General features: G+C 40.4%; 1 long non-coding RNA gene across 1 annotated transcript; it reads left to right on the top strand.

Annotated features, from left to right (window-relative positions):
• Positions 1 to 5,617: 5,617 nt before the first annotated feature.
• On the top strand, positions 5,618 to 9,756 carry LOC106815990. Its single transcript, XR_001394818.1, has 4 exons — positions 5,618 to 5,712; positions 7,662 to 7,821; positions 8,201 to 8,333; positions 9,454 to 9,756. It is a non-coding gene; the product is annotated as an uncharacterized LOC106815990 (long non-coding RNA).
• The last annotated feature ends 1,066 nt before the right edge of the window (positions 9,757 to 10,822 follow it).

Below are 10,822 nucleotides of genomic sequence, written 5' to 3'. Positions count from 1 at the left end.
AGGAGATATGTGTTGCAGTGCGATTACTGGGCATATGTAAGTCACGTGTTGTACATTAGAATTTATTCTGGAGAAATTAGTTTAGTCATGCACAATGTTGAAGGAGTAAATTGGGCAGTTGTGTTTAATAGGCTGCTACGTAAATGTAGCCAATTCACAGCTGCACTCTCGAAGCTAAATAGCAGAGCTGTAGGGGAGCAGTTCACCCCGTCGGGGCCCAGCCAGTGCTCAAGAATCGGTGGCAGACAACGTAGCTCAGGCATTGAAACCAGTGGTAGAAATTAACCGGGCTTTTTTTTTTTAATCCAGGTAACCAGTAGGGTTAACCAGGGTTAAGCAGGGTTAACCAGGGTTAACCATGCAGGGTTAACCAGGGTTAGAATTAACTTATTACGCTGAATTGTGTGTATTAATCATATTGTTCAAGTTGTACTTGTAATTTTCCCAATTACTATTAAAATCTATGTATCATATATCTTTCACTTAGTAATTATAATCCATGTTTATTCACTATCATTTTATTATTGAAATGGCCCAAGTGTCTGAGGAGCAGACCAATTTTAATTCATGCAATCATGCAAATTCAGTTTGATTAGATTTGGGGGAATTAGTATAATCAAGAGTTTCCAGCTAAAAGCAAACATTTGGCAATCCTTACCACATGACTTCTAAATGAATGGCGATTTAACATTCAGCAGTCTCAAGTTTACATATGTCTTTCATTGTATAGTAAGACAGATTAACTTTGACCTAACAGTAGGCCTACACAGGCACTTGGAGCAATTCAGCCTACAGTCACGCCACACGCACACCGCTGCACATATATATGTGTGTAAATGTGCAGCGGCGTAGGCCCAAGGATATAAGAGCTGTCAACATTTGCACATTTGTGACATGTCGCACATTGCAAAAATGAATTGTGGTCATGCAGCGCATATCCATGAACCGCGGCGTGTGTGGTGTGACTGTAGGCTGAATTGTTCCAAGTGCCTGTGTAACAGTACATCAGTCGTTCACGCCTGCACTGCAATGTGGCTGGGCCAGGTCAGTCAAAGTGACTTTAACGCTAAACGTTACGGGTTGTCGTTGTCGCTGCAGACTGTGTTTTAGCCTGACACATCTGACGCTGAAAGGGTCTACGCCCCCCAGAGTACTACCGGAATGTACCCTGGGTACGGTCCGGTATACCGGAATGTACCCTGGTACTATCTAATTAGATACAATAATGTAACCCAAACACAGGATAGGGGGTCATCCTGTGTTTGGGTTACATTATTGTATCTACTATCTAATATATGCCGGACCGTACCTCGCCTACTCCACTAATGAGTCTAGGGAGTCGCCTACGCCTACTCCCTAACCGTGACCAGGGTACATTCCGGTATACTGGACTGTACCCAGGGTACGTTCCGGCAGTACCCTGGGGGGCATAGATCCTATGAGCACATCTGACTGTGTCAGTGACAATACTCAATAGGGACGTGAAAGTTTGGTTCACTGAAACCACTGCACCACTCCTTTATAGTTGTTATTGTAAAAACACAAATTTGGTAGGCCTAGACTTTTGATAACTTTTTCAAGTAAAGTGTATATGTTAGATGAGTGGGAAGTGTGTATTTCTTATTATCAATATCATGTATAGGCAGGCAGGCCTATACTGGATACAGTAATGTAAGTATTAAAATTATGAGGCATGTGAACTCACTGGTCGTTTTCAACTCCCGCAACAACAGCCTGAAACAGGTGCGCTTTTCACCGTCATCAGCCAACGGTACCAGGTTTCGGTCCTTCATTTTCTGTTCCGTACCCACGACTTGCGTAGACTAGTAGTAAAATTGATACAGTTACGTACGATATGCGTAAAGATATCATTCTGCACTGACATACTCGCCATACATAAGAACATAGAAAGATATCACTGCACACGATAAAATACGCTCACAAACTAATGGAGACCTGAAACGACATATCGCGACTTTCGTGAGTTTCTTGAAGTCCGAGTTTTCGTTCTGAGCCATATGCACCTGAGACAAATAGAACACTGCGCGACGGTCACATCAGGTATGGTGGTCACGAACTAGTGTCATACCTAAAAATAATGCTGAATTGGACATTAATCCAAATTTGAAGTTCACTGCATAGCTATATTATTATTAATATTATGTGCAGATTAAATCAAAAGAGCTAATGAAACACTACGGTATTAGAGTATTTATTAAGCTCCTTTGAAATCTATGGAAGAGAGCCGCCCTCCATGTACCGATGTAAACTGTCTCGTTATTTCCCGTAGTTACGTGCAGCCTGAAGGGGTCGTTGTCGTATCACTGTCATGGGCATGCCTACTACAGTAGCAGATAATTACCCTATCCCGCTCTAGCTCCCATAGCTATAGGCTACATAACCGTACGTAGATCACAGTTAGGGAGAGATAGGCTACTCAGTAGAGATATAGCTGCTAGTACTGCCTACATAGGGGCTATGTCCCACCCCGTTACTGCCGCAGCCGTACCATGGGTGCGCGCCGCAACGTACCTGGAGTCACATTTGATCATGCAGTAGGGTTTAGTGATTAGGGTTAGGGAGTAGGCTTAGGCGACTCCCTAGACTCGTTAGTGGAGTAGGCGAGGAACGGTCCGGCTTATTACTAGTACCAGGGTACGTTCCGGTATACCGGACCCGTACGATCCACCCAGGCCAGGGTACCGTTCTAGGCAGTACCCTGGGACATAGACCCTCTCTGCTCTAGCACTATAGCTCGCGTACATTGACTCCCGCAGCTGCCTGCTACGCCCTATACGGCTATACGGGCTATACGCGGGCTATAGTACTAGAGCTATACAGATATGTACCCGAGGTACACATATGTATACATATAGCTCTAGAACTATATAGCCCTCCGGCAGAGCGGAGGGCTATAGTTTTAGAGCTAATGTATACACAAAGTGTACCAGACTTGTACTACAGAAGTGTATCCTAACCCTAAACCTAACCCTAATCCTATAACCCTAAACATACCTCATATAAAAATATAAACATAATAGATTAATACTAAACAACCTAAAACTACCTCGGGTACATATCTGTAGTACCTCAGGGGCGTGTACAGGGGGGATCCAGGGGGTCTGAACCCCCCTGCTCGCGCAGAAAACGCATCTGAGGGGGTCTAATTTTACAATTTTTCTGGCAGTGCCCCCCCCCCAGACCACCCCTTCGCGTGCTCGCAAGTTTGGGTTACAGTTAGACTTCCCCCTCCCTGGTATAAATCCTGTACACGCCCCTGTACCTGATACGACAACGACGCCATCTGCATTAGTGCATTTGTAAATTTGTAGTTTTTATGACTTGCTAAAGTATGGACCTGGTTTAGACAAGTGGCAGTGCAGCAGATGGGGTCGTTGTCGTATCAGGTACTACAGATATATGTACCCGAGGTCGTTTAAGCTGTTTAGTATTAGTTATATTTTTATATGAGGTATGTTTAGGGAGGGTTAGAGCACTTTGGCAGTACAAGTCTGGTACACTTTGTGTATACATATATCATATGTACCTCGGGTACATACCTGTAGTACGTGATACGACAACGACCCCTTCAGCGGCAGTGCCAGTGGCAGTGGTGCCCTACCGTCTACGGCCAACGGCTACGACCCCATCACACATTCAGCATGCTGCACATGCTGATGGCAACATGAAACTTTGCCATTTTGCAAATGTTCCAAAGTGACCATTGTGTTGCTTTTACATAATTTTTTACTTTATATCAATACATGACACGATATGTATTGTAATTTAAATTAATGTGTAATCGTAAATGTATTATAATAATTAATATAAATAAAACAATCCTATAATAGCTATATGATAGTATAGGGTAGAAAATAGTAGAGGTCAAAAGAAGAGCACAACAGTGTATATTTGAATTATAGTAATCCCCACATTCCATTTTAATATATTTTACAACAGATGAAATTGTTGGACATCAGTTTTTAAAGACATGAACAGATAATTAAATGAACCTACTGTGAATAAATTACTCTAATACCACCCATATTATTTATTGCAGAGGTGTGGGAACTTCATACTTTGAGAGGAAGTTTGTTGCAGATAGTAATGTGGTGCAGGAAACCAGTTTTCCATCCAGTAAAGAAAAGGTATACTATACTGTTTTATAAAATATACTCTACTCCTCTACATATAAAATTCGATGTTTAACACAGATCGCTGTACATAGTCAGTAGACCCTAATGGATTCATTGTCCATGTCTAACCTAGCTGTATAGCATAGGATGCCATAGTCTGCACTAAACACATCCTTGAAGATAAATGCTGTCAATCACAAATTCACAGTTATCAGGTTATATAGTTCCACACTGAATTGTATAATCACAGTAAATCACTGGCATCAAAAATGTATTCTGAGATATTGTTATAACCAGGCTTTGTTTTGTTAGGCAATGATATTAGCCTGCACGTGATTGGACTGCTGCCAGAGTGAGCAGTTCATCTCGTAGACCACTGGACGAGACAGGACTAGAAGTTGTGGCCTGCCGGCGTAACATTATGATGGGCAGTGAGTTTAAGTATGACGAGGCGCGAGGTCTTCGCGTACCCCCCTCTTCCTACAGATATTTTGTTGCCAGTAAAAATGCCAGCAAGTTCTACTGCACAGATGTGATGTGCCGCTATTGGCCGTGGCACCAGAGAAAGGCTACCTCCTCTGAGGAGGTGCGTGATTTGGTCATGTATATGAAACTTTTCCTGAGTGTTAACTGTTATGCGTGCCAATGCACATGCGTGGCATTGGCTGGTATGTTATGAACTGATAATGGTAGTAAATATACAGCATATTTACATTAAAACGTTTTCATTAATTTCAGCCTATTGTCATCAATGATCATAATTATATTCAAGGTATATCAATGTTAAAATTTGATTGCCGTCAGTGAACAAGTGCATGTTTTTTTGCAGACTTTATTTTCTAAATAAATATCATTTATATTTTGATGCATTGCATTTTAACAACTAATTACAGGTGTTATGGAGTGGGAAATGGCAGTAGGGTGCCGCTGCCACCACAGAAGAAGAAACTGAGCAGTGCCTTTCCTACGTGTCACGCTTACGGAGCACAACTCGCTTCCTAAGTAAAGCAGGTGATTCAAAGTTCTAGCCGATGTTTACTATTAACCCCAGCTTACAAGTGGTAGCAATACCATGCATTCATGTAATCCAGTCACACAAGCTATATGATCACATTATTTTGTAACGCGTGTATCACAGGCTCTCAAACTCCAGGCATTGTCATGAGTACTGTTTATATCAGTAGTGATTAAAAGCATAGCTATTTGTATTGTTAATAATATTAATTATTTTCGTAAAGTTTTACTTTCTATACTGCCTTCATTGGCAGTGTTGTGAAAACTAAATAGAATGTTTGATTTATTTGGTACATCAGGAAACTATTATGTCGCCAAGCATTGATAATAGTTTGTAGCATGAATGTTTTCAAAATTGGTACTACACAAACCCCCACTGCCCCCAAAGATTGACCTACTGCAGTTAAATTCTGACTTGATGCTTTTCGTGTTTTATTAGACGAGTTCGTGCCATACTGTTTCTGCGATAAGAACTGTTCCACTGTACCAGCACCGCTCACGGTTGCTTGGCAGAGCAACGCGAAAGTGTCAACAACATCGGAGAATTTGAACAACATTGGAGGTATTTTCAATGCCTTTATAAGACAACGCGCAGTGAAATGGAGGAACTAGAGTTTATTTTGTCATAAGTAGTGTGATTATGCATGACACGAAGTATTACCTAGTCTAGTACTGGAGAAATTAGCGTTTGGATGCGCATAAGTGCGGCTTAAAGCGAATTCGGATATAATGCGATAGTCGTTGGACCGCTTTTTTTGCTCTTATATAGCACTTATATATATAACCCCTATTTAGTGCGACCTCGCTTTTTCCGCAATGACATTTTTATGGACCCCAACCATCGCTTAGAACGTGCTTACACTGTATGTGCACATGTGCAGTACGCAGATAATTTCCATACCAAGAAAAGAATATTTCAGCTCGAAGCAGATATTAATATTCTGAACAACAAATTTCACAGAATATGAGAAGTTGAAGCTTCCCAGGCTGACCTCAGCATTCGTTACCGTTAAGTCTCCTTCACATACTCTGGCGACGAAGTCCGAAGATCTTATGGATTGAGGAGATTTCAGGCAGCTGCGGGGTAGAAACTAACACACCATATCGTGTGAGAGTACATGTGGATGTTTTGGTGTTTAGCTCATCTGACATAGTCAGATGCAGCTTGTAATCGCATGATTGTCCGTGCGTGCGTGCGTGCGGTGCGTGCGTCGGCTTCCGTAACAGTTGGGCACAAATCTAAACGGCTCGACGTACGGATTCGAAATCGGATCGTACAGGGGATAATGTCCGACAACGAGTTGGGATGTTGAAGCTGAGGGTCAAAGGTCAAGAGGTGTAAAAGAAGGGGGAACATTCCCTCCTTAACTTAAGGTATAGGGAGGAAATGCAGAATTGCGGCACAAATCTAAACGGCTCGACCTATGCTCTTAATGTTCGGTGTATAGTGTATTGGGCAGGAAACCCATCACCAGTGCGAAATTGGAGGTCAAAGGGCAGTGGGGGAAAGGTCAGATGTCAGACATTTTCTGAGGACATGGCCTAACGGACAGAGTGGAAAACTGACCTACCATTTTTATCACTTTATTGAAAGGACCATAAAATGTGCTTTCCACTGACGTGCTTAGAGTAAGTGTCTGATAACATTTTCAACCCTCAAGAGGAAGGTTAAACATGGATTCCTGAACTGCCTCAATGATGTCACAGTGTTCTCTGGCACATCCATAATCTAGAAAGCCAATATTTACAGATAGCCCAACGGGTACAGCACAGGATTACGGCGCAAAGGTCCTTGGATCAAATCCCATCAGTTTTTTTATTATTTACCTCTTTTCTGTATTTTTCTATCTTTATTCATTTAACTATTTTTTCCCAATTAACGCAAATATTTACATAATTTATTTACAACAATTTTTTTTAATAGGGTTAGGGTTAGGGTCACAATGCACCATAAAACAGGAGTTTCAGGCACGCGATTTGTATCAACCAATGGGATTTGGGAGGTATGCAGAATGCAGAGGTTGCTGAAATGATGTGTACGCAACTGCGTATCTGCATATCTGCGCCTAACAAATGTGTCACTACGCACGACTGCAATGTTATGTTTATAACCGTAGCAACAGACCTCAGATGAGCCCATTTGCTCTGTGGCACTTGTTTCTCATAGACGATTGACAGAAACGTGAGTTTCTTGTACACAGTGTATAGAGGTCACGTCTGTGAGAAATAGTTAATGTTAAGTCTAATTTTGTTTCTAACAACAGGCCCCAGTCTATAAAGGAAACTTTTGGCATTCCCTTTGATTGGTGAGCATACATTAAAGCCACCACTACATAACAGACACCTGTCTATAAAGCACACTTTCCGCGTTCTCCATCGAGTGGCGCGTTTGACTGTACACACAGGCAAAAGCTGTTAATAACGCATTCTCTCCGGTACATCGATCATCAGCTGGGAGGCAATCGAGCGCAAATGAAATGAAATCTGATAATGTTTTGCGTTAATTGGCAGGCGAGCGACGTGTCGACCATGGAGCTATACTGCAGGATAGCAAGCTATATCGCTCTGCGGATTCGACACGTGCTGTTTCCTGCTGCTGTCCTGATGTCACACGTACAGAAGCTAGTCAGCAGTCCCGTACACAGACTGGAGACTGTCGACAGTCGACAAGGTGTGTTTGGGCAGAGACCCTCCTAGATTGTGTCTGAAGCCATCATTCTCTTTATTCACATATGCTGTCTGGTAGACCCCCAATATCAGGGATTTTTTTACTGATATTGTTTTTTTCCATTTATTGTAACAGTTAACATGTTAAATATGTGAGTGCCTGAATTAAACCGTGTAAAAACGATTAATGCTTGAAGTTCATGCAGCAATATATAACCGCGTAGATATTTTCATAGTAACATATTTTTAAATATTGATACGATCAAAATTTAGGAAGAGCACATTTCTCCTTTGTTATGTTTTACACGTATCGGTCGTTCATGAGTTCTGGACACATGCAAAATTGATGGAGAATAATCAAACGTGTCATTGTTTTGCGGTAGGTCGGAAGACCGATGTATCAGCTGACGTGTACAATGATGCTGTCCACCATCTGTGAAGTCGTCAGCATCAGAAACAATGACGCGCCATTGAAAGCAATCTCTACAGAGAAAATCTAGCCAGGATTCATGGAAGGTGAATGTTGTCCTCTGTTATATGCTACCTAGTTTTTCATTATTTGTATTACATATTACATTGTATATATATATTAGCCATAGTAATGTGAGAAGACGTGTATATGTGTGCATTCTCATAGAAAACAAGGTTTAAAGGAATAATAGGTCCATTGATTATGCAATGTTGACGAATGCTAGAGTAACTGGCACCTTCATTGTGTAGTTAATAAGTACGTACATTACCTTATAGCCAAATGCGTATTAGTTTGTCCAATATCACTGCTGGTTACATTACAAGCAAGACTTAAAATCGGTTGTTGATATTTCATTACATGCCGTAAATGTCATCAGGAGTCGAGCGATAAGTCGCCGATGACGTAAACATTTGTGCGGCCCGTATGTTTTGGACGCCAGATGAAATGGAGGTGTCAGTGGTGTAACCACGGCCACGGACTAAACATGGAAATGGAGTAAAACACACTTACTAATCACGGACGTACATGGACAGCCCTGACAAAAAGTTCCTTATTACGAGCGTCCGTGTTTACGAAATCACTGATTGATATAGCATTGCGTACGGCCGAGCATGCGTGCGAAAATGTCCGGTGCACTAAAAATCTGTATCACACCCTCTTCGCAGTCAGCGGTTTGAAAACTACACACGGTGCCAGTTACTCTAGCATTCGTTAACATTGCATAATCAATGAACCTATTATTCCTTTAAATACTAAAAACATACTTAGGACAAATATGACCGCAACAGATAAGCCACTACGATAAATCAACTCAATTTAAATTAAACTGTATTGACTTACATAGCTAACATGAGGAAAATACAGCAGATTGAAAGTTTCAAATAATCATTTTATAGAATCTTACAAGGATGAATGCAAGAATGCACATATATATATATCAAGACTATATATATATATAGTATATATATATAGACTAGTGAATTAAATAATTAATAGTTAATAATATGAATTAAGCTAAACCGTAGTTTTTTCGTAAGACAGCATGAGCCATCCGAATTTTTTAGTCACAGAGAGTGGCAATATTTCCATGTATCCCACAAAAAAAAGTGAAAATATTCCCAACCCTAAAACGCTCAAAATAATAATAATGTATATTTTCCATAGTATATTTATATAGCTCGGATGATGTCTCCACCAGCTCGGATGGTACACATCTTCACGAAGTCGAATGATATGCGTCTCCACGACTCCGTATTCTTCTGCTGGTGATAGTACCATGTTTTGTGTTAACACGTGTACGAACTGCCAGAAAATAGTAAAGTGAATAAGTTTCATGTTAACTGTAAGTGTTAGTGAGGCAGTAACTGTCATAACTTCAGTATATAAGCCTGGCGGCAGCAGCTTCTGGTGCGGACAGTACTGCACTTTAGGTTGGCACGTGTACAAACTTCCAGAAATTGGTTAGAAGCTTTTGTAACTGTGTTGTTGTGTAACTGCATTTGGCATGTGATTATTGCTAAATTATTCATTTCTATGTCTTTTTTGCCATGGCCATCAGCTGTATGGCTGCCTTCTCGCTATCATGCTACCAACAACTTTCCTTTTTTTTATGAATGCAGGTTATTTTTAATTTGACTCATAAGTTAAATAATGATGTGGTTTATTTGCTTTATTATATTCATTTTAATGGCTATGATTAACATAGGTTGTGCAATCCAAAGATATGGATACCAGGCCTGGCCGTGTGTAAATGAACGCGCAGCGTCATGCCGCTCTCGGATAGACTCGGCCCAAGAGCGATTAGGCACGGGGAGCGACGCTCCCGAGTATAGCCAGCACTGATAGATAACATAAATGAGCCTTTTCTTTTATGTTTAATACGCTATATATGTATATCTTATTATACTTTTTATTTATTTTTTAGACAATATAAGCTTTCATTGTATTAAAGTGTCTACGTCACGAATCTCCTGAAATTTATAGTTGAAACCTAATAACACACAAATATACTACTTGCTGGTGCTCGAAATTCGTGACGTAGACAGTTTAACTGATGCCAGTATGAAGGTGGCCCTAAAATTTTTACCTGGTTTTATTTATTGCTATGTTTGAGGTGATGTATATAATACCACAACTCGATATTAATATAATATATAATGTAACAGGAATGCTATGTAAATAAATTGTTTGTGTATTATTAAAATATGGTACTTGAGTTTTTTTTAACAGTGTATTTGTTGTTACCTCAAAGTGAAGAAGATAATCGATCCAATTGATATATTTAATAAAGCAAATTATTCCAATGTTTCAGCAACAAAGTATCAATTACCAGTGATAAAGCCATTGCACCGAATGGATTGCTGAAACATATATTTACGAATATCAAACTCGAAAGTACATACCTTATTAGTTAGTAGAACAGGTGAAAGCAACCTCTGGTGCAGTCATATATCATTTAATGAAGCAGGTATAATGAGTACTTATTCGGTGTGACTGCAAGTTGTGTTAGTAAAGTTATTTTTTTAATACTTCG

Source organism: Priapulus caudatus, unplaced genomic scaffold, assembly GCF_000485595.1.
Source record: "Priapulus caudatus unplaced genomic scaffold, Priapulus_caudatus-5.0.1 Scaffold1254, whole genome shotgun sequence".
Classification (NCBI taxonomy): Eukaryota; Metazoa; Priapulida; class Priapulimorpha; order Priapulimorphida; family Priapulidae; genus Priapulus; species Priapulus caudatus.
The sequence above is the reverse complement of the archived record's forward strand: the minus strand, read 5'-3'. Positions and strand labels throughout refer to the sequence as shown.